The sequence below is a fragment of the Megalopta genalis genome, unplaced genomic scaffold (assembly GCF_051020955.1).
Source record: "Megalopta genalis isolate 19385.01 unplaced genomic scaffold, iyMegGena1_principal scaffold0052, whole genome shotgun sequence".
Classification (NCBI taxonomy): Eukaryota; Metazoa; Arthropoda; class Insecta; order Hymenoptera; family Halictidae; genus Megalopta; species Megalopta genalis.
The window spans coordinates 874989-894819 of NW_027476121.1; positions in this window are offsets into that span (position 1 = coordinate 874989).

Below are 19831 nucleotides of genomic sequence, written 5' to 3' on the forward strand. Positions count from 1 at the left end.
AGCGATTGGAACGCCCGAATATTTTCAAAGTCCCAACGTACCGATCAAGAGTAAAGTACCATTTTCTGACATTAGATTTCGTTCTAAATGCTTAATCCCTATGTAGAAACGTTAGTTAAGCAAGAATATCGTATTTTTAAAAAAATCTAATGATAGGATTTTCCAGAAAATTGAAAAAACCGAAAAATGTCAAGAGTAAAGTGCCATTTTCTGACATTAGATTTCGTTCTAAATGCTTAATCCCTATGTAGAAACGTTAGTTAAGCAAGAATATCGTATTTTTAAAAAAATCTAATGATAGGATTTTTCAGAAAATTGAAAAAACCGTAAAATGTCAAGAGTAAAGTGCCCTTACTTTAAACAATGTATCGTTCTAAATGCTTAATCCCTATGTAAAAAAGTTATTTAAGCAGGAATATGTTATTGAAAAAAATTAGAAAAATTTATTTTAGCCGTAAATCGAAAATAATGGATCGAGCGAATCGGTCGATTGCGCCGAGACGCGCTATGATGCAACAGACGAGCGATTGGAACGCCCGAATATTTTCAAAGTCCCAACGTACCGATCAAGAGTAAAGTACCATTTTCTGACATTAGATTTCGTTCTAAATGCTTAATCCCTATGTAGAAACGTTAGTTAAGCAAGAATATCGTATTTTTAAAAAAATCTAATGATAGGATTTTCCAGAAAATTGAAAAAACCGAAAAATGTCAAGAGTAAAGTGCCATTTTCTGACATTAGATTTCGTTCTAAATGCTTAATCCCTATGTAGAAACGTTAGCTAAGCAAGAATATCGTATTTTTAAAAAAATCTAATGATAGGATTTTTCATAAAATTGAAAAAACCGTAAAATGTCAAGAGTAAAGTGCCCTTACTTTAAACAATGTATCGTTCTAAATGCTTAATCCCTATGTAAAAAAGTTATTTAAGCAGGAATATGTTATTGAAAAAAATTAGAAAAATTTATTTTAGCCGTAAATCGAAAATAATGGGGACACCGGAGCTGTTCGAAGCGCCGAGCGCGCCGCGTACGCCCGAATATTTTCAAAGTCCCAACGTACCGATCAAGAGTAAAGTACCATTTTCCTACATTAGATTTCGTTCTAAATGCTTAATCCCTATGTAAAAACGTTAGTTAAGCAAGAATATCGTATTTTTAAAAAAATCTAATGATAGGATTTTCCAGAAAATTGAAAAAACCGAAAAATGTCAAGAGTAAAGTGCCATTTTCTGACATTAGATTTCGTTCTAAATGCTTAATCCCTATGTAGAAACGTTAGTTAAGCAAGAATATCGTATTTTTAAAAAAATCTAATGATAGGATTTTCCAGAAAATTGAAAAAACCGAAAAATGTCAAGAGTAAAGTGCCATTTTCTGACATTAGATTTCGTTCTAAATGCTTAATCCCTATGTAGAAACGTTAGCTAAGCAAGAATATCGTATTTTTAAAAAAATCTAATGATAGGATTTTTCATAAAATTGAAAAAACCGTAAAATGTCAAGAGTAAAGTGCCCTTACTTTAAACAATGTATCGTTCTAAATGCTTAATCCCTATGTAAAAAAGTTATTTAAGCAGGAATATGTTATTGAAAAAAATTAGAAAAATTTATTTTAGCCGTAAATCGAAAATAATGGGGACACCGGAGCTGTTCGAAGCGCCGAGCGCGCCGCGTACGCCCGAATATTTTCAAAGTCCCAACGTACCGATCAAGAGTAAAGTACCATTTTCCTACATTAGATTTCGTTCTAAATGCTTAATCCCTATGTAAAAACGTTAGTTAAGCAAGAATATCGTATTTTTAAAAAAATCTAATGATAGGATTTTCCAGAAAATTGAAAAAACCGAAAAATGTCAAGAGTAAAGTGCCATTTTCTGACATTAGATTTCGTTCTAAATGCTTAATCCCTATGTAGAAACGTTAGTTAAGCAAGAATATCGTATTTTTAAAAAAATCTAATGATAGGATTTTTCAGAAAATTGAAAAAACCGTAAAATGTCAAGAGTAAAGTGCCCTTACTTTAAACAATGTATCGTTCTAAATGCTTAATCCCTATGTCAAAAAGTTATTTAAGCAGGAATATGTTATTGAAAAAAATTAGAAAAATTTATTTTAGCCGTAAATCGAAAATAATGGATCGAGCGAATCGGTCGATTGCGCCGAGACGCGCTATGATGCAACAGACGAGCGATTGGAACGCCCGAATATTTTCAAAGTCCCAACGTACCGATCAAGAGTAAAGTACCATTTTCCTACATTAGATTTCGTTCTAAATGCTTAATCCCTATGTAAAAACGTTAGTTAAGCAAGAATATCGTATTTTTAAAAAAATCTAATGATAGGATTTTCCAGAAAATTGAAAAAACCGAAAAATGTCAAGAGTAAAGTGCCATTTTCTGACATTAGATTTCGTTCTAAATGCTTAATCCCTATGTAGAAACGTTAGTTAAGCAAGAATATCGTATTTTTAAAAAAATCTAATGATAGGATTTTTCAGAAAATTGAAAAAACCGTAAAATGTCAAGAGTAAAGTGCCCTTACTTTAAACAATGTATCGTTCTAAATGCTTAATCCCTATGTAAAAAAGTTATTTAAGCAGGAATATGTTATTGAAAAAAATTAGAAAAATTTATTTTAGCCGTAAATCGAAAATAATGGATCGAGCGAATCGGTCGATTGCGCCGAGACGCGCTATGATGCAACAGACGAGCGATTGGAACGCCCGAATATTTTCAAAGTCCCAACGTACCGATCAAGAGTAAAGTACCATTTTCTGACATTAGATTTCGTTCTAAATGCTTAATCCCTATGTAGAAACGTTAGTTAAGCAAGAATATCGTATTTTTAAAAAAATCTAATGATAGGATTTTCCAGAAAATTGAAAAAACCGAAAAATGTCAAGAGTAAAGTGCCATTTTCTGACATTAGATTTCGTTCTAAATGCTTAATCCCTATGTAGAAACGTTAGCTAAGCAAGAATATCGTATTTTTAAAAAAATCTAATGATAGGATTTTTCATAAAATTGAAAAAACCGTAAAATGTCAAGAGTAAAGTGCCCTTACTTTAAACAATGTATCGTTCTAAATGCTTAATCCCTATGTAAAAAAGTTATTTAAGCAGGAATATGTTATTGAAAAAAATTAGAAAAATTTATTTTAGCCGTAAATCGAAAATAATGGGGACACCGGAGCTGTTCGAAGCGCCGAGCGCGCCGCGTACGCCCGAATATTTTCAAAGTCCCAACGTACCGATCAAGAGTAAAGTACCATTTTCCTACATTAGATTTCGTTCTAAATGCTTAATCCCTATGTAAAAACGTTAGTTAAGCAAGAATATCGTATTTTTAAAAAAATCTAATGATAGGATTTTCCAGAAAATTGAAAAAACCGAAAAATGTCAAGAGTAAAGTGCCATTTTCTGACATTAGATTTCGTTCTAAATGCTTAATCCCTATGTAGAAACGTTAGTTAAGCAAGAATATCGTATTTTTAAAAAAATCTAATGATAGGATTTTTCAGAAAATTGAAAAAACCGTAAAATGTCAAGAGTAAAGTGCCCTTACTTTAAACAATGTATCGTTCTAAATGCTTAATCCCTATGTCAAAAAGTTATTTAAGCAGGAATATGTTATTGAAAAAAATTAGAAAAATTTATTTTAGCCGTAAATCGAAAATAATGGATCGAGCGAATCGGTCGATTGCGCCGAGACGCGCTATGATGCAACAGACGAGCGATTGGAACGCCCGAATATTTTCAAAGTCCCAACGTACCGATCAAGAGTAAAGTACCATTTTCCTACATTAGATTTCGTTCTAAATGCTTAATCCCTATGTAAAAACGTTAGTTAAGCAAGAATATCGTATTTTTAAAAAAATCTAATGATAGGATTTTCCAGAAAATTGAAAAAACCGAAAAATGTCAAGAGTAAAGTGCCATTTTCTGACATTAGATTTCGTTCTAAATGCTTAATCCCTATGTAGAAACGTTAGTTAAGCAAGAATATCGTATTTTTAAAAAAATCTAATGATAGGATTTTTCAGAAAATTGAAAAAACCGTAAAATGTCAAGAGTAAAGTGCCCTTACTTTAAACAATGTATCGTTCTAAATGCTTAATCCCTATGTAAAAAAGTTATTTAAGCAGGAATATGTTATTGAAAAAAATTAGAAAAATTTATTTTAGCCGTAAATCGAAAATAATGGATCGAGCGAATCGGTCGATTGCGCCGAGACGCGCTATGATGCAACAGACGAGCGATTGGAACGCCCGAATATTTTCAAAGTCCCAACGTACCGATCAAGAGTAAAGTACCATTTTCTGACATTAGATTTCGTTCTAAATGCTTAATCCCTATGTAGAAACGTTAGTTAAGCAAGAATATCGTATTTTTAAAAAAATCTAATGATAGGATTTTCCAGAAAATTGAAAAAACCGAAAAATGTCAAGAGTAAAGTGCCATTTTCTGACATTAGATTTCGTTCTAAATGCTTAATCCCTATGTAGAAACGTTAGCTAAGCAAGAATATCGTATTTTTAAAAAAATCTAATGATAGGATTTTTCATAAAATTGAAAAAACCGTAAAATGTCAAGAGTAAAGTGCCCTTACTTTAAACAATGTATCGTTCTAAATGCTTAATCCCTATGTAAAAAAGTTATTTAAGCAGGAATATGTTATTGAAAAAAATTAGAAAAATTTATTTTAGCCGTAAATCGAAAATAATGGGGACACCGGAGCTGTTCGAAGCGCCGAGCGCGCCGCGTACGCCCGAATATTTTCAAAGTCCCAACGTACCGATCAAGAGTAAAGTACCATTTTCCTACATTAGATTTCGTTCTAAATGCTTAATCCCTATGTAAAAACGTTAGTTAAGCAAGAATATCGTATTTTTAAAAAAATCTAATGATAGGATTTTCCAGAAAATTGAAAAAACCGAAAAATGTCAAGAGTAAAGTGCCATTTTCTGACATTAGATTTCGTTCTAAATGCTTAATCCCTATGTAGAAACGTTAGTTAAGCAAGAATATCGTATTTTTAAAAAAATCTAATGATAGGATTTTTCAGAAAATTGAAAAAACCGTAAAATGTCAAGAGTAAAGTGCCCTTACTTTAAACAATGTATCGTTCTAAATGCTTAATCCCTATGTAAAAAAGTTATTTAAGCAGGAATATGTTATTGAAAAAAATTAGAAAAATTTATTTTAGCCGTAAATCGAAAATAATGGATCGAGCGAATCGGTCGATTGCGCCGAGACGCGCTATGATGCAACAGACGAGCGATTGGAACGCCCGAATATTTTCAAAGTCCCAACGTACCGATCAAGAGTAAAGTACCATTTTCCTACATTAGATTTCGTTCTAAATGCTTAATCCCTATGTAAAAACGTTAGTTAAGCAAGAATATCGTATTTTTAAAAAAATCTAATGATAGGATTTTCCAGAAAATTGAAAAAACCGAAAAATGTCAAGAGTAAAGTGCCATTTTCTGACATTAGATTTCGTTCTAAATGCTTAATCCCTATGTAGAAACGTTAGTTAAGCAAGAATATCGTATTTTTAAAAAAATCTAATGATAGGATTTTTCAGAAAATTGAAAAAACCGTAAAATGTCAAGAGTAAAGTGCCCTTACTTTAAACAATGTATCGTTCTAAATGCTTAATCCCTATGTAAAAAAGTTATTTAAGCAGGAATATGTTATTGAAAAAAATTAGAAAAATTTATTTTAGCCGTAAATCGAAAATAATGGATCGAGCGAATCGGTCGATTGCGCCGAGACGCGCTATGATGCAACAGACGAGCGATTGGAACGCCCGAATATTTTCAAAGTCCCAACGTACCGATCAAGAGTAAAGTACCATTTTCTGACATTAGATTTCGTTCTAAATGCTTAATCCCTATGTAGAAACGTTAGTTAAGCAAGAATATCGTATTTTTAAAAAAATCTAATGATAGGATTTTCCAGAAAATTGAAAAAACCGAAAAATGTCAAGAGTAAAGTGCCATTTTCTGACATTAGATTTCGTTCTAAATGCTTAATCCCTATGTAGAAACGTTAGCTAAGCAAGAATATCGTATTTTTAAAAAAATCTAATGATAGGATTTTTCATAAAATTGAAAAAACCGTAAAATGTCAAGAGTAAAGTGCCCTTACTTTAAACAATGTATCGTTCTAAATGCTTAATCCCTATGTAAAAAAGTTATTTAAGCAGGAATATGTTATTGAAAAAAATTAGAAAAATTTATTTTAGCCGTAAATCGAAAATAATGGGGACACCGGAGCTGTTCGAAGCGCCGAGCGCGCCGCGTACGCCCGAATATTTTCAAAGTCCCAACGTACCGATCAAGAGTAAAGTACCATTTTCCTACATTAGATTTCGTTCTAAATGCTTAATCCCTATGTAAAAACGTTAGTTAAGCAAGAATATCGTATTTTTAAAAAAATCTAATGATAGGATTTTCCAGAAAATTGAAAAAACCGAAAAATGTCAAGAGTAAAGTGCCATTTTCTGACATTAGATTTCGTTCTAAATGCTTAATCCCTATGTAGAAACGTTAGTTAAGCAAGAATATCGTATTTTTAAAAAAATCTAATGATAGGATTTTTCAGAAAATTGAAAAAACCGTAAAATGTCAAGAGTAAAGTGCCCTTACTTTAAACAATGTATCGTTCTAAATGCTTAATCCCTATGTAAAAAAGTTATTTAAGCAGGAATATGTTATTGAAAAAAATTAGAAAAATTTATTTTAGCCGTAAATCGAAAATAATGGATCGAGCGAATCGGTCGATTGCGCCGAGACGCGCTATGATGCAACAGACGAGCGATTGGAACGCCCGAATATTTTCAAAGTCCCAACGTACCGATCAAGAGTAAAGTACCATTTTCCTACATTAGATTTCGTTCTAAATGCTTAATCCCTATGTAAAAACGTTAGTTAAGCAAGAATATCGTATTTTTAAAAAAATCTAATGATAGGATTTTCCAGAAAATTGAAAAAACCGAAAAATGTCAAGAGTAAAGTGCCATTTTCTGACATTAGATTTCGTTCTAAATGCTTAATCCCTATGTAGAAACGTTAGTTAAGCAAGAATATCGTATTTTTAAAAAAATCTAATGATAGGATTTTTCAGAAAATTGAAAAAACCGTAAAATGTCAAGAGTAAAGTGCCCTTATTTTAAACAATGTATCGTTCTAAATGCTTAATCCCTATGTAAAAAAGTTATTTTAGCAGGAATATGTTATTGAAAAAAATTAGAAAAATTTATTTTAGCCGTAAATCGAAAATAATGGGGACACCGGAGCTGTTCGAAGCGCCGAGCGCGCCGCGTACGCCCGAATATTTTCAAAGTCCCAACGTACCGATCAAGAGTAAAGTACCATTTTCCTACATTAGATTTCGTTCTAAATGCTTAATCCCTATGTAAAAACGTTAGTTAAGCAAGAATATCGTATTTTTAAAAAAATCTAATGATAGGATTTTCCAGAAAATTGAAAAAACCGAAAAATGTCAAGAGTAAAGTGCCATTTTCTGACATTAGATTTCGTTCTAAATGCTTAATCCCTATGTAGAAACGTTAGTTAAGCAAGAATATCGTATTTTTAAAAAAATCTAATGATAGGATTTTTCAGAAAATTGAAAAAACCGTAAAATGTCAAGAGTAAAGTGCCCTTACTTTAAACAATGTATCGTTCTAAATGCTTAATCCCTATGTAAAAAAGTTATTTAAGCAGGAATATGTTATTGAAAAAAAATTAGAAAAATTTATTTTAGCCGTAAATCGAAAATAATGGATCGAGCGAATCGGTCGATTGCGCCGAGACGCGCTATGACCCCCCCGTGTCCGCTACCTTGTCGTGGTGGGGGGGCTTCGTGCCCTAATGATCCTCAAGGCTGTGCCGGCGGGGATTTTATTCCCTGGCAGGTTCTACCTAGCCGGAGTGGCTTGAGGTGAGGGGCCAACTAAAGTCGGACACATACCGTAAACCTGTGGTCATGTTTTACAGGAACGGGGGTCTTGCCTTAACCGGCCGGACCGCGAGGATGACAACCTCTCTAAAAAATCCCTAGCCCCAAGCAGTGTTGCGCGGTGAAGAGGGCGTAGCTGGAGTAAGCGCCAGCTATGGTTGGTGGGTGCACCAATCGTTAGCGGACAACCCCGGGGTACCTGGCGACCCCCCGGGCGTATTAGCCTTCCCCGGGTATGGCGGCTCTACCCGGGGTGACCTCCTTTCCGACCACACTCGTGGGATGAATTATGGATTCTTCTTTTTCAAGTACAACCGGGGAGGGGGGAAACGAGCGTGAGGTGGAGGTGCGCGGGCCTATCGTGCGCCTCAAAAGATGTACAGAGCCGGTGTCGCGGAGGCATTCTGCAACACGCGGCGCAAAGAGGCCTGCGGAGGGCCTTGGCGACTGCGACGGGGGGGAGGAGTCGGACTTCTCCGTCTCCTCCCACCACTCGTCGCAGAGCGTCCCGGGCACCTCCACGAGGAAACGGGGCCGGCCACCGACGACCGGGCAATACGTTGGCCTCCAAGAGGCCAAACGGAGACAGGCTGAGGCTGAGAAAAGCCTCATAGCGGACATCTTCGACCCGGTTGCCCCGGGACCGAGGCCCGCGAGTTCGAGCGACCCACTCCCTGATGAGGTGGAGGTCGCTGCGGATTTCCGGGGCCGCCCGACGCGGGACGTTGCGGCCGCGGTAATGGAGTGCCTGGGCGATGTGGCCAGGATATCCAGTGCCGCGACGGGACTGAAGGCCAGCGCGGTGCGGTCCCTCCGGACGGCGGCCCTGAACAGCCGGGTGGGCGTAGCGGAGCTGGCAGTTCGGTCGGCTCCCAGCGCCACCCGGCTCTTAGAGGCCGAAAATGCCTCATTGAGGGAGCAGTTGGCGGAGTTACGGGCGGAGGTCGCCCGACTCCGTCAAGCGGTGGAGGCGGGGCCGGCTGTTGCCGGGATGGCTCCGCCGCTGCCCCCTGATGGGGGCAAGGGGTTGCTGCCGGTTATCGGCGCTCGGGGGCCCCAGTCACCTGGGCGAGGAGGGTCCTCGCCCCCACCCGCGGCTGTGCCAGCCGACTTGCTGGCACAGATCGGCTCCCTTATCGATGCCAAATTGGCATCGTTCAGAAGGGAGCTGGTCCCGCGGGTGCGAGGCCCGCGATCGGCGGCACCCGTGCCGCCAGCCCCACCCCTGCCGATGGACAGGAGGGGGGGAAAGAAAAAGGGTGGCAGTGGGGGAGCGACTGTGGTCGCTAAGGCGACACAAATGCAGCCCGCCCCCACTGTTGCGCCGCCCTCCACCACACCTCCAACTGAGGTGTGGTCAAAGGTAGTTGGCCGGAAGGCCAAAAGGGCGGCTGCCGCAGATAAACCTGCGGCAGCTGCCAAGGCTGCTTTGACCCAGAGGGCGGCGAGGCGGGTGGCACCGGCTGCTCCCAAAAGGGCTCCCCTGCCGCCACGTCCGCCCCGCACGGCTGCCGTTACTCTAACGGTACCGGCCGGCGGGGCGATGAGTTACGCCGAGGCGATGGCCACTGCCAGGTCCAAAATAGACCTGGCAGAACTTGGCATCGCCTCGCTGAAGCCCAGGAGAGCGGTGACGGGGGCAATAATTTTGGAGGTCCCCGGAGCCGATGGAGCAGCCAAGGCCACTGCCCTGGCCTCTAAGATGGCTGACGCGCTGGCAGGGACCGGCGTGAAGGTCGCGCGCCCAATCAAAAAGGCCGACCTTAGGGTGCGCGGCCTGGTCGACTCGACCACGCCGGTGGAGGTCGCCGCAGCTGTCGCCCGTGTGGGAGGGTGCGACCGGGGGGATGTGAAGACCGGCGAAATCCGGTCTTCCCCCTCTGGTTTGGGCACCCTCTGGGTCCAGTGCCCTGCCGCGGCCGCACGTAAAGTCGCGGTCGCCGGCAAACTGACGGTGGGCTGGACCCAGGCGACGGTGGAGGCCCTCAGCGCCCGGCCCTTGCAGTGCTACCGCTGCTTTGGCTTAGGCCACACGAGGCAGCGGTGCACTGCGGCCGAGGATCGGTCCGGCTGCTGTTTCGGGTGCGGCAGTCAGGACCATAAGGTGGCTGGCTGCACAGAAAAGCCAAAGTGCCCGCTTTGCGCGGGTGCTGGCAAGCCGGCCGGCCACCGCCTCGGCAGCCGGGCGTGCCCTGCCAGCGCGAGACGCGGCAGAGGAAGCAGGGGGAGGAGAACCACGACGGCCAAGGCGGCAGCCGCCGTGGCAGCTCCTAAAACAAAGGATCCGGCACCCAAGGATGCCACCGTCGCGCCCGCGGGGGCGGTTGGGGCTGATAAAACCCCAGACGCCACCGCTCCCGCGGCAGCGATGGAGATTGAGGCGCCGGAGTAATGGGGCCTACTGGCCCTATTATTCAGGCCAACCTGAACCGCTCGGTCAGGGCACAAGACCTTTTTGTGCAATTCCTGGCCGAGCGGGGTGCCGGGTTGGCCGTAGCGGCGGAGCCGTACCGGGTCCCCGACCATCCACATTGGATGGGGGACTTGGACGGCTCCGTCGTTATAATATGGGCAGGCCGGCCGGGGTCCCCGGCGTGCTCCGTTATCGAGCGCGGCCGGGGATACCTGGCCGTTGACTGGGGCGGCACCGTGGTTGTGGCGATCTACGCACCTCCGAGGTGGTCCCTCGTGGAGTATGAACAGTATCTGGGCGTGGTGGGGAGATGCGTCTCTCGCTGCCAGCCGCGTCCGGTGCTGGTCCTGGGGGACTTCAACGCCAAGTCTTCAGCTTGGGGTTCCCCCAGGACGGACCCGAGGGGCCGGGAGGTGCTTGATTGGGCGGCGGGACTCGGACTCTGTCTTCTAAACACGGGCTCGGTCCATACGTGCGTGCGGTATAACGGGGGGTCCATCGTTGACCTGTCATGGGCAACGCCCCCGGCCGTGCGCCGTATTACAGGGTGGAGGGTGGCGGAGGAGGTCGAGACGCTGTCCGACCACAGATACATTGTTCTCGGCCTCTCCGCCGCCCCATCGACGCCCCGACGTCGCCCCGCTGATGAGGGATCGCCTCAGCCACGGTGGGCGCTGAAGCGCCTCGACCGGGACGCTCTGATGGCGGCAGCCCACGTCGTGGCCTGGCCGGCAACACCGGCCGGGCCAGTCGACGGGACAAGGGAGGCCCATTGGTTCCGGGGCGCAATGACGTCGATTTGCGACGTCGCCATGCCCCGGGCCAGGGTCTTCCCGAGGAAGGCGGTGTACTGGTGGTCGCGCGCGATAGCGGATTAACGCACAGAGTGCATCCGCGCGCGACGCCAGTACGCCCGCGCCCGTCGACGACGACGTTCCGACGTGGAGCTGGCTATCCGGCTGTATGGGCGATACAGGGAGAAGGTGGTCGCCCTGCAGCTGGCCATCAGGCAGGCGAAGAGCCAGGCCTGGCGCGACTTTCTCGGGTCTCTGAACCGAGATCCGTGGGGGCGCCCGTACAAAATGGCGATGGGACGTTTACGTCCCTGGGCGCCCCCTCTGACGGAAAGCCTGGATCCGGGGATGCTCGGACGGGTCGTGGACGCGCTATTCCCCGTCAGCGGGGAGGCGTCCCGGCCCGTCCCTCAGCTAGAGGGACATGAGTGGTCCCCGGATCTGGAGGTCGCGCCGGAGGAAATGGCCGGGGTAGTCAAATGGCTTCGGGGCAAGAATACTGCCCCGGGGCCGGACGGTATCCCCGGCCGGGTCTGGTTGCTTGCCATGAGCGTCCTGGGCGGGAGGCTCAGAAGCCTCTTCTCCGGGCTCCTGAGGTCCGGGGTGTTCCCGGACCTCTGGAGGAGAAGTCGGATGGTCCTCTTAAAGAAGGATGGGAGGCCTGCGGATTCTCCCTCCGCGTACCGGCCCATTTGCCTCCTGGACGAGGTGGGCAAGATCTTTGAAAAGATCATTGCTGCCCGCCTCGCCAGGCACCTGTCCCGCGTTGGCCCCGATCTGGCGGACTGCCAGTTCGGCTTCCGGGAGGGGCGATCGACGGTCGACGCAATCGACCGTCTAAAGTCCCTCTCGGACAATGCCGTGGCACGGGGCGGGGTGTGTTTGGCGGTGTCGATCGACATCGTCAATGCATTTAACACCCTGCCCTGGTCCGCCATTAGGGAGGCCCTGGTTGAACACCAGGTGCCTCCCTATCTGAGGCGGGTGATCGGGGCCTACCTGCGGGACAGGTGGGTGGAATACCCGGGCCGGTACGGGACGATACGGAGGGAAGTGGACTGCGGGGTCCCACAGGGGTCCGTGTTAGGACCACTCCTGTGGGACCTGGGATATAACGCAGTCCTGAGGGCCTCCCTGCCCGACGGTGCCACTGTCGTCTGCTATGCGGACGACACGTTAGTGGTCACCGTCGGGGACACCTTCGAGAGGACCATCGGACGAGCGGAGGTTGCGGTGGCAGCCGTCGTCGCGAAGATCCACGATCTGGGGCTGAAGATGGCCCCGGAGAAGGCCGAGGCCGTCTGGTTTGGACGGCCTCGGTCGCGGCCACCGGCCGGATCGTGGATCTGGGTTGGAGGAGCCTGCGTCGAGGTGAAGTCCGAGATCAAGTATCTCGGACTGATCCTCGACAGCCACTGGAGATTCGGGGCGCATTTCGGCCGCCTCGTCCCCCGAGTTGAGAGGGCGGCGGCCTCGCTCGGCCGCCTGTTGCCCAATCTCGGGGGACCGGATAACATGGTGCGTCGCCTATACCTGGGCGTGGTGCGGTCCATGGCCTTGTACGGCGCCCCGATCTGGGGGCCGTCCGCGAGGGCAAGCCGGCGCATCACTTTGTTGTTGCGCCGGCTTCAGAGGCAAATGGCCCTTCGCCTCATACGGGGTTACCGCACCGCGTCTACCGTGGCGGCGCTTGCTCTGGCGGGAGAAATTCCCTTCGAGCTGCAGGCGGCGATGCGCGCCTATGTCTATAGGCGCATATGCATCGCTGGCCGGGCTCGGGGGGACCCGCCGGAGCGGGAGGCGGTCGACGGCTTCGAACTCCAGGCCCGGGGACTAGCGCTCGCCAGATGGCATGCGGAGCTTTGTTCCCATGCCGGCGAGCGCGTCCCTGGGGCTCTCCTGCCACACTTCACCTCGTGGCGGGAGAGGCGGTTTGGCAGGCTCACCTACCGTGCGACGCAGGTGTTCACCGGGCATGGCTGCTTCGGTGTGTACCTGTGTCGCATCGGTCGGGAAGCGACGACGGTGTGCCACCACTGTGGCGCGGAGGAGGACTCGGCGCAGCATACACTGGAGGTATGCCCCGCCTTTTCAGTGCTGCGCCGAGTCCTAAGACGGGAAGTTGGTCGCGACCTCGCTCTCTCCAGCTTAGTTGGGGCCATGCTGGAGAGCCCAAGAAAATGGGCGGCAGCCATCGCCTTCTGCGAAGAGGTGATGCTGCAGAAGGAGGCTGCCGAGCGGGGTCGCCGTGAGCGGGGGGTGCGGCGTGTGCGCCCACGCCTAGAGCCCCCCTCCCCGAGCAGATGAGAATAGGCGGGCGGCGGGTGTACCAGATTACTGGTTTAATTGCCCGCCGCCCGCCAACCCCCCCCCCAACTGAAGCTGTCCTCCCCAAAGTGGGAGTGACGAGGCGGTGTGGGGTGCGGTCCCCCGCACCGCCGAAGCAAGATGATTCATGGGGGGAGTATAAATCTCCCCCCCGGGACGCGGCCGGCCATCGCCATTCCATCCTGGTGGCCGGCCAGGCGAGGGGGAGCCGCGGTTGTGTTCTGTAAGAGTTCCCGTGGCTCCCCCGCTACTCGCCAGCGCCCTAGGCCGCCGTGGGGGTTTTAGCGGGTCAAAACCCGCACTACCCCCGCCCCGCCCCTCGGGCGGGACGGGGGTGTCTGACCAGCAGATTTCCCCCACGTTAAACAAAAAAAAAAAAAAAAAAAAGACGCGCTATGATGCAACAGACGAGCGATTGGAACGCCCGAATATTTTCAAAGTCCCAACGTACCGATCAAGAGTAAAGTACCATTTTCCTACATTAGATTTCGTTCTAAATGCTTAATCCCTATGTAAAAACGTTAGTTAAGCAAGAATATCGTATTTTTAAAAAAATCTAATGATAGGATTTTCCAGAAAATTGAAAAAACCGAAAAATGTCAAGAGTAAAGTGCCATTTTCTGACATTAGATTTCGTTCTAAATGCTTAATCCCTATGTAGAAACGTTAGTTAAGCAAGAATATCGTATTTTTAAAAAAATCTAATGATAGGATTTTTCAGAAAATTGAAAAAACCGTAAAATGTCAAGAGTAAAGTGCCCTTATTTTAAACAATGTATCGTTCTAAATGCTTAATCCCTATGTAAAAAAGTTATTTTAGCAGGAATATGTTATTGAAAAAAATTAGAAAAATTTATTTTAGCCGTAAATCGAAAATAATGGGGACACCGGAGCTGTTCGAAGCGCCGAGCGCGCCGCGTACGCCCGAATATTTTCAAAGTCCCAACGTACCGATCAAGAGTAAAGTACCATTTTCCTACATTAGATTTCGTTCTAAATGCTTAATCCCTATGTAAAAACGTTAGTTAAGCAAGAATATCGTATTTTTAAAAAAATCTAATGATAGGATTTTCCAGAAAATTGAAAAAACCGAAAAATGTCAAGAGTAAAGTGCCATTTTCTGACATTAGATTTCGTTCTAAATGCTTAATCCCTATGTAGAAACGTTAGCTAAGCAAGAATATCGTATTTTTAAAAAAATCTAATGATAGGATTTTTCATAAAATTGAAAAAACCGTAAAATGTCAAGAGTAAAGTGCCCTTACTTTAAACAATGTATCGTTCTAAATGCTTAATCCCTATGTAAAAAAGTTATTTAAGCAGGAATATGTTATTGAAAAAAATTAGAAAAATTTATTTTAGCCGTAAATCGAAAATAATGGGGACACCGGAGCTGTTCGAAGCGCCGAGCGCGCCGCGTACGCCCGAATATTTTCAAAGTCCCAACGTACCGATCAAGAGTAAAGTACCATTTTCCTACATTAGATTTCGTTCTAAATGCTTAATCCCTATGTAAAAACGTTAGTTAAGCAAGAATATCGTATTTTTAAAAAAATCTAATGATAGGATTTTCCAGAAAATTGAAAAAACCGAAAAATGTCAAGAGTAAAGTGCCATTTTCTGACATTAGATTTCGTTCTAAATGCTTAATCCCTATGTAGAAACGTTAGTTAAGCAAGAATATCGTATTTTTAAAAAAATCTAATGATAGGATTTTTCAGAAAATTGAAAAAACCGTAAAATGTCAAGAGTAAAGTGCCCTTACTTTAAACAATGTATCGTTCTAAATGCTTAATCCCTATGTAAAAAAGTTATTTAAGCAGGAATATGTTATTGAAAAAAATTAGAAAAATTTATTTTAGCCGTAAATCGAAAATAATGGATCGAGCGAATCGGTCGATTGCGCCGAGACGCGCTATGATGCAACAGACGAGCGATTGGAACGCCCGAATATTTTCAAAGTCCCAACGTACCGATCAAGAGTAAAGTACCATTTTCTGACATTAGATTTCGTTCTAAATGCTTAATCCCTATGTAGAAACGTTAGTTAAGCAAGAATATCGTATTTTTAAAAAAATCTAATGATAGGATTTTCCAGAAAATTGAAAAAACCGAAAAATGTCAAGAGTAAAGTGCCATTTTCTGACATTAGATTTCGTTCTAAATGCTTAATCCCTATGTAGAAACGTTAGCTAAGCAAGAATATCGTATTTTTAAAAAAATCTAATGATAGGATTTTTCATAAAATTGAAAAAACCGTAAAATGTCAAGAGTAAAGTGCCCTTACTTTAAACAATGTATCGTTCTAAATGCTTAATCCCTATGTAAAAAAGTTATTTAAGCAGGAATATGTTATTGAAAAAAATTAGAAAAATTTATTTTAGCCGTAAATCGAAAATAATGGGGACACCGGAGCTGTTCGAAGCGCCGAGCGCGCCGCGTACGCCCGAATATTTTCAAAGTCCCAACGTACCGATCAAGAGTAAAGTACCATTTTCCTACATTAGATTTCGTTCTAAATGCTTAATCCCTATGTAAAAACGTTAGTTAAGCAAGAATATCGTATTTTTAAAAAAATCTAATGATAGGATTTTCCAGAAAATTGAAAAAACCGAAAAATGTCAAGAGTAAAGTGCCATTTTCTGACATTAGATTTCGTTCTAAATGCTTAATCCCTATGTAGAAACGTTAGTTAAGCAAGAATATCGTATTTTTAAAAAAATCTAATGATAGGATTTTTCAGAAAATTGAAAAAACCGTAAAATGTCAAGAGTAAAGTGCCCTTATTTTAAACAATGTATCGTTCTAAATGCTTAATCCCTATGTAAAAAAGTTATTTTAGCAGGAATATGTTATTGAAAAAAATTAGAAAAATTTATTTTAGCCGTAAATCGAAAATAATGGGGACACCGGAGCTGTTCGAAGCGCCGAGCGCGCCGCGTACGCCCGAATATTTTCAAAGTCCCAACGTACCGATCAAGAGTAAAGTACCATTTTCCTACATTAGATTTCGTTCTAAATGCTTAATCCCTATGTAAAAACGTTAGTTAAGCAAGAATATCGTATTTTTAAAAAAATCTAATGATAGGATTTTCCAGAAAATTGAAAAAACCGAAAAATGTCAAGAGTAAAGTGCCATTTTCTGACATTAGATTTCGTTCTAAATGCTTAATCCCTATGTAGAAACGTTAGTTAAGCAAGAATATCGTATTTTTAAAAAAATCTAATGATAGGATTTTTCAGAAAATTGAAAAAACCGTAAAATGTCAAGAGTAAAGTGCCCTTACTTTAAACAATGTATCGTTCTAAATGCTTAATCCCTATGTAAAAAAGTTATTTAAGCAGGAATATGTTATTGAAAAAAATTAGAAAAATTTATTTTAGCCGTAAATCGAAAATAATGGATCGAGCGAATCGGTCGATTGCGCCGAGACGCGCTATGATGCAACAGACGAGCGATTGGAACGCCCGAATATTTTCAAAGTCCCAACGTACCGATCAAGAGTAAAGTACCATTTTCCTACATTAGATTTCGTTCTAAATGCTTAATCCCTATGTAAAAACGTTAGTTAAGCAAGAATATCGTATTTTTAAAAAAATCTAATGATAGGATTTCCCAGAAAATTGAAAAAACCGAAAAATGTCAAGAGTAAAGTGCCATTTTCTGACATTAGATTTCGTTCTAAATGCTTAATCCCTATGTAGAAACGTTAGTTAAGCAAGAATATCGTATTTTTAAAAAAATCTAATGATAGGATTTTTCAGAAAATTGAAAAAACCGTAAAATGTCAAGAGTAAAGTGCCCTTACTTTAAACAATGTATCGTTCTAAATGCTTAATCCCTATGTAAAAAAGTTATTTAAGCAGGAATATGTTATTGAAAAAAATTAGAAAAATTTATTTTAGCCGTAAATCGAAAATAATGGATCGAGCGAATCGGTCGATTGCGCCGAGACGCGCTATGATGCAACAGACGAGCGATTGGAACGCCCGAATATTTTCAAAGTCCCAACGTACCGATCAAGAGTAAAGTACCATTTTCCTACATTAGATTTCGTTCTAAATGCTTAATCCCTATGTAAAAACGTTAGTTAAGCAAGAATATCGTATTTTTAAAAAAATCTAATGATAGGATTTTCCAGAAAATTGAAAAAACCGTAAAATGTCAAGAGTAAAGTGCCCTTACTTTAAACAATGTATCGTTCTAAATGCTTAATCCCTATGTAAAAAAGTTATTTAAGCAGGAATATGTTATTGAAAAAAATTAGAAAAATTTATTTTAGCCGTAAATCGAAAATAATGGATCGAGCGAATCGGTCGATTGCGCCGAGACGCGCTATGATGCAACAGACGAGCGATTGGAACGCCCGAATATTTTCAAAGTCCCAACGTACCGATCAAGAGTAAAGTACCATTTTCCTACATTAGATTTCGTTCTAAATGCTTAATCCCTATGTAAAAACGTTAGTTAAGCAAGAATATCGTATTTTTAAAAAAATCTAATGATAGGATTTCCCAGAAAATTGAAAAAACCGAAAAATGTCAAGAGTAAAGTACCATTTTCCTACATTAGATTTCGTTCTAAATGCTTAATCCCTATGTAAAAACGTTAGTTAAGCAAGAATATCGTATTTTTAAAAAAATCTAATGATAGGATTTTCCAGAAAATTGAAAAAACCGTAAAATGTCAAGAGTAAAGTGCCCTTACTTTAAACAATGTATCGTTCTAAATGCTTAATCCCTATGTAAAAAAGTTATTTAAGCAGGAATATGTTATTGAAAAAAATTAGAAAAATTTATTTTAGCCGTAAATCGAAAATAATGGATCGAGCGAATCGGTCGATTGCGCCGAGACGCGCTATGATGCAACAGACGAGCGATTGGAACGCCCGAATATTTTCAAAGTCCCAACGTACCGATCAAGAGTAAAGTACCATTTTCCTACATTAGATTTCGTTCTAAATGCTTAATCCCTATGTAAAAACGTTAGTTAAGCAAGAATATCGTATTTTTAAAAAAATCTAATGATAGGATTTCCCAGAAAATTGAAAAAACCGAAAAATGTCAAGAGTAAAGTGCCATTTTCTGACATTAGATTTCGTTCTAAATGCTTAATCCCTATGTAGAAACGTTAGTTAAGCAAGAATATCGTATTTTTAAAAAAATCTAATGATAGGATTTTTCAGAAAATTGAAAAAACCGTAAAATGTCAAGAGTAAAGTGCCCTTACTTTAAACAATGTATCGTTCTAAATGCTTAATCCCTATGTAAAAAAGTTATTTAAGCAGGAATATGTTATTGAAAAAAATTAGAAAAATTTATTTTAGCCGTAAATCGAAAATAATGGATCGAGCGAATCGGTCGATTGCGCCGAGACGCGCTATGATGCAACAGACGAGCGATTGGAACGCCCGAATATTTTCAAAGTCCCAACGTACCGATCAAGAGTAAAGTACCATTTTCTGACATTAGATTTCGTTCTAAATGCTTAATCCCTATGTAGAAACGTTAGTTAAGCAAGAATATCGTATTTTTAAAAAAATCTAATGATAGGATTTTCCAGAAAATTGAAAAAACCGAAAAATGTCAAGAGTAAAGTGCCATTTTCTGACATTAGATTTCGTTCTAAATGCTTAATCCCTATGTAGAAACGTTAGCTAAGCAAGAATATCGTATTTTTAAAAAAATCTAATGATAGGATTTTTCATAAAATTGAAAAAACCGTAAAATGTCAAGAGTAAAGTGCCCTTACTTTAAACAATGTATCGTTCTAAATGCTTAATCCCTATGTAAAAAAGTTATTTAAGCAGGAATATGTTATTGAAAAAAATTAGAAAAATTTATTTTAGCCGTAAATCGAAAATAATGGGGACACCGGAGCTGTTCGAAGCGCCGAGCGCGCCGCGTACGCCCGAATATTTTCAAAGTCCCAACGTACCGATCAAGAGTAAAGTACCATTTTCCTACATTAGATTTCGTTCTAAATGCTTAATCCCTATGTAAAAACGTTAGTTAAGCAAGAATATCGTATTTTTAAAAAAATCTAATGATAGGATTTTCCAGAAAATTGAAAAAACCGAAAAATGTCAAGAGTAAAGTGCCATTTTCTGACATTAGATTTCGTTCTAAATGCTTAATCCCTATGTAGAAACGTTAGTTAAGCAAGAATATCGTATTTTTAAAAAAATCTAATGATAGGATTTTTCAGAAAATTGAAAAAACCGTAAAATGTCAAGAGTAAAGTGCCCTTATTTTAAACAATGTATCGTTCTAAATGCTTAATCCCTATGTAAAAAAGTTATTTTAGCAGGAATATGTTATTGAAAA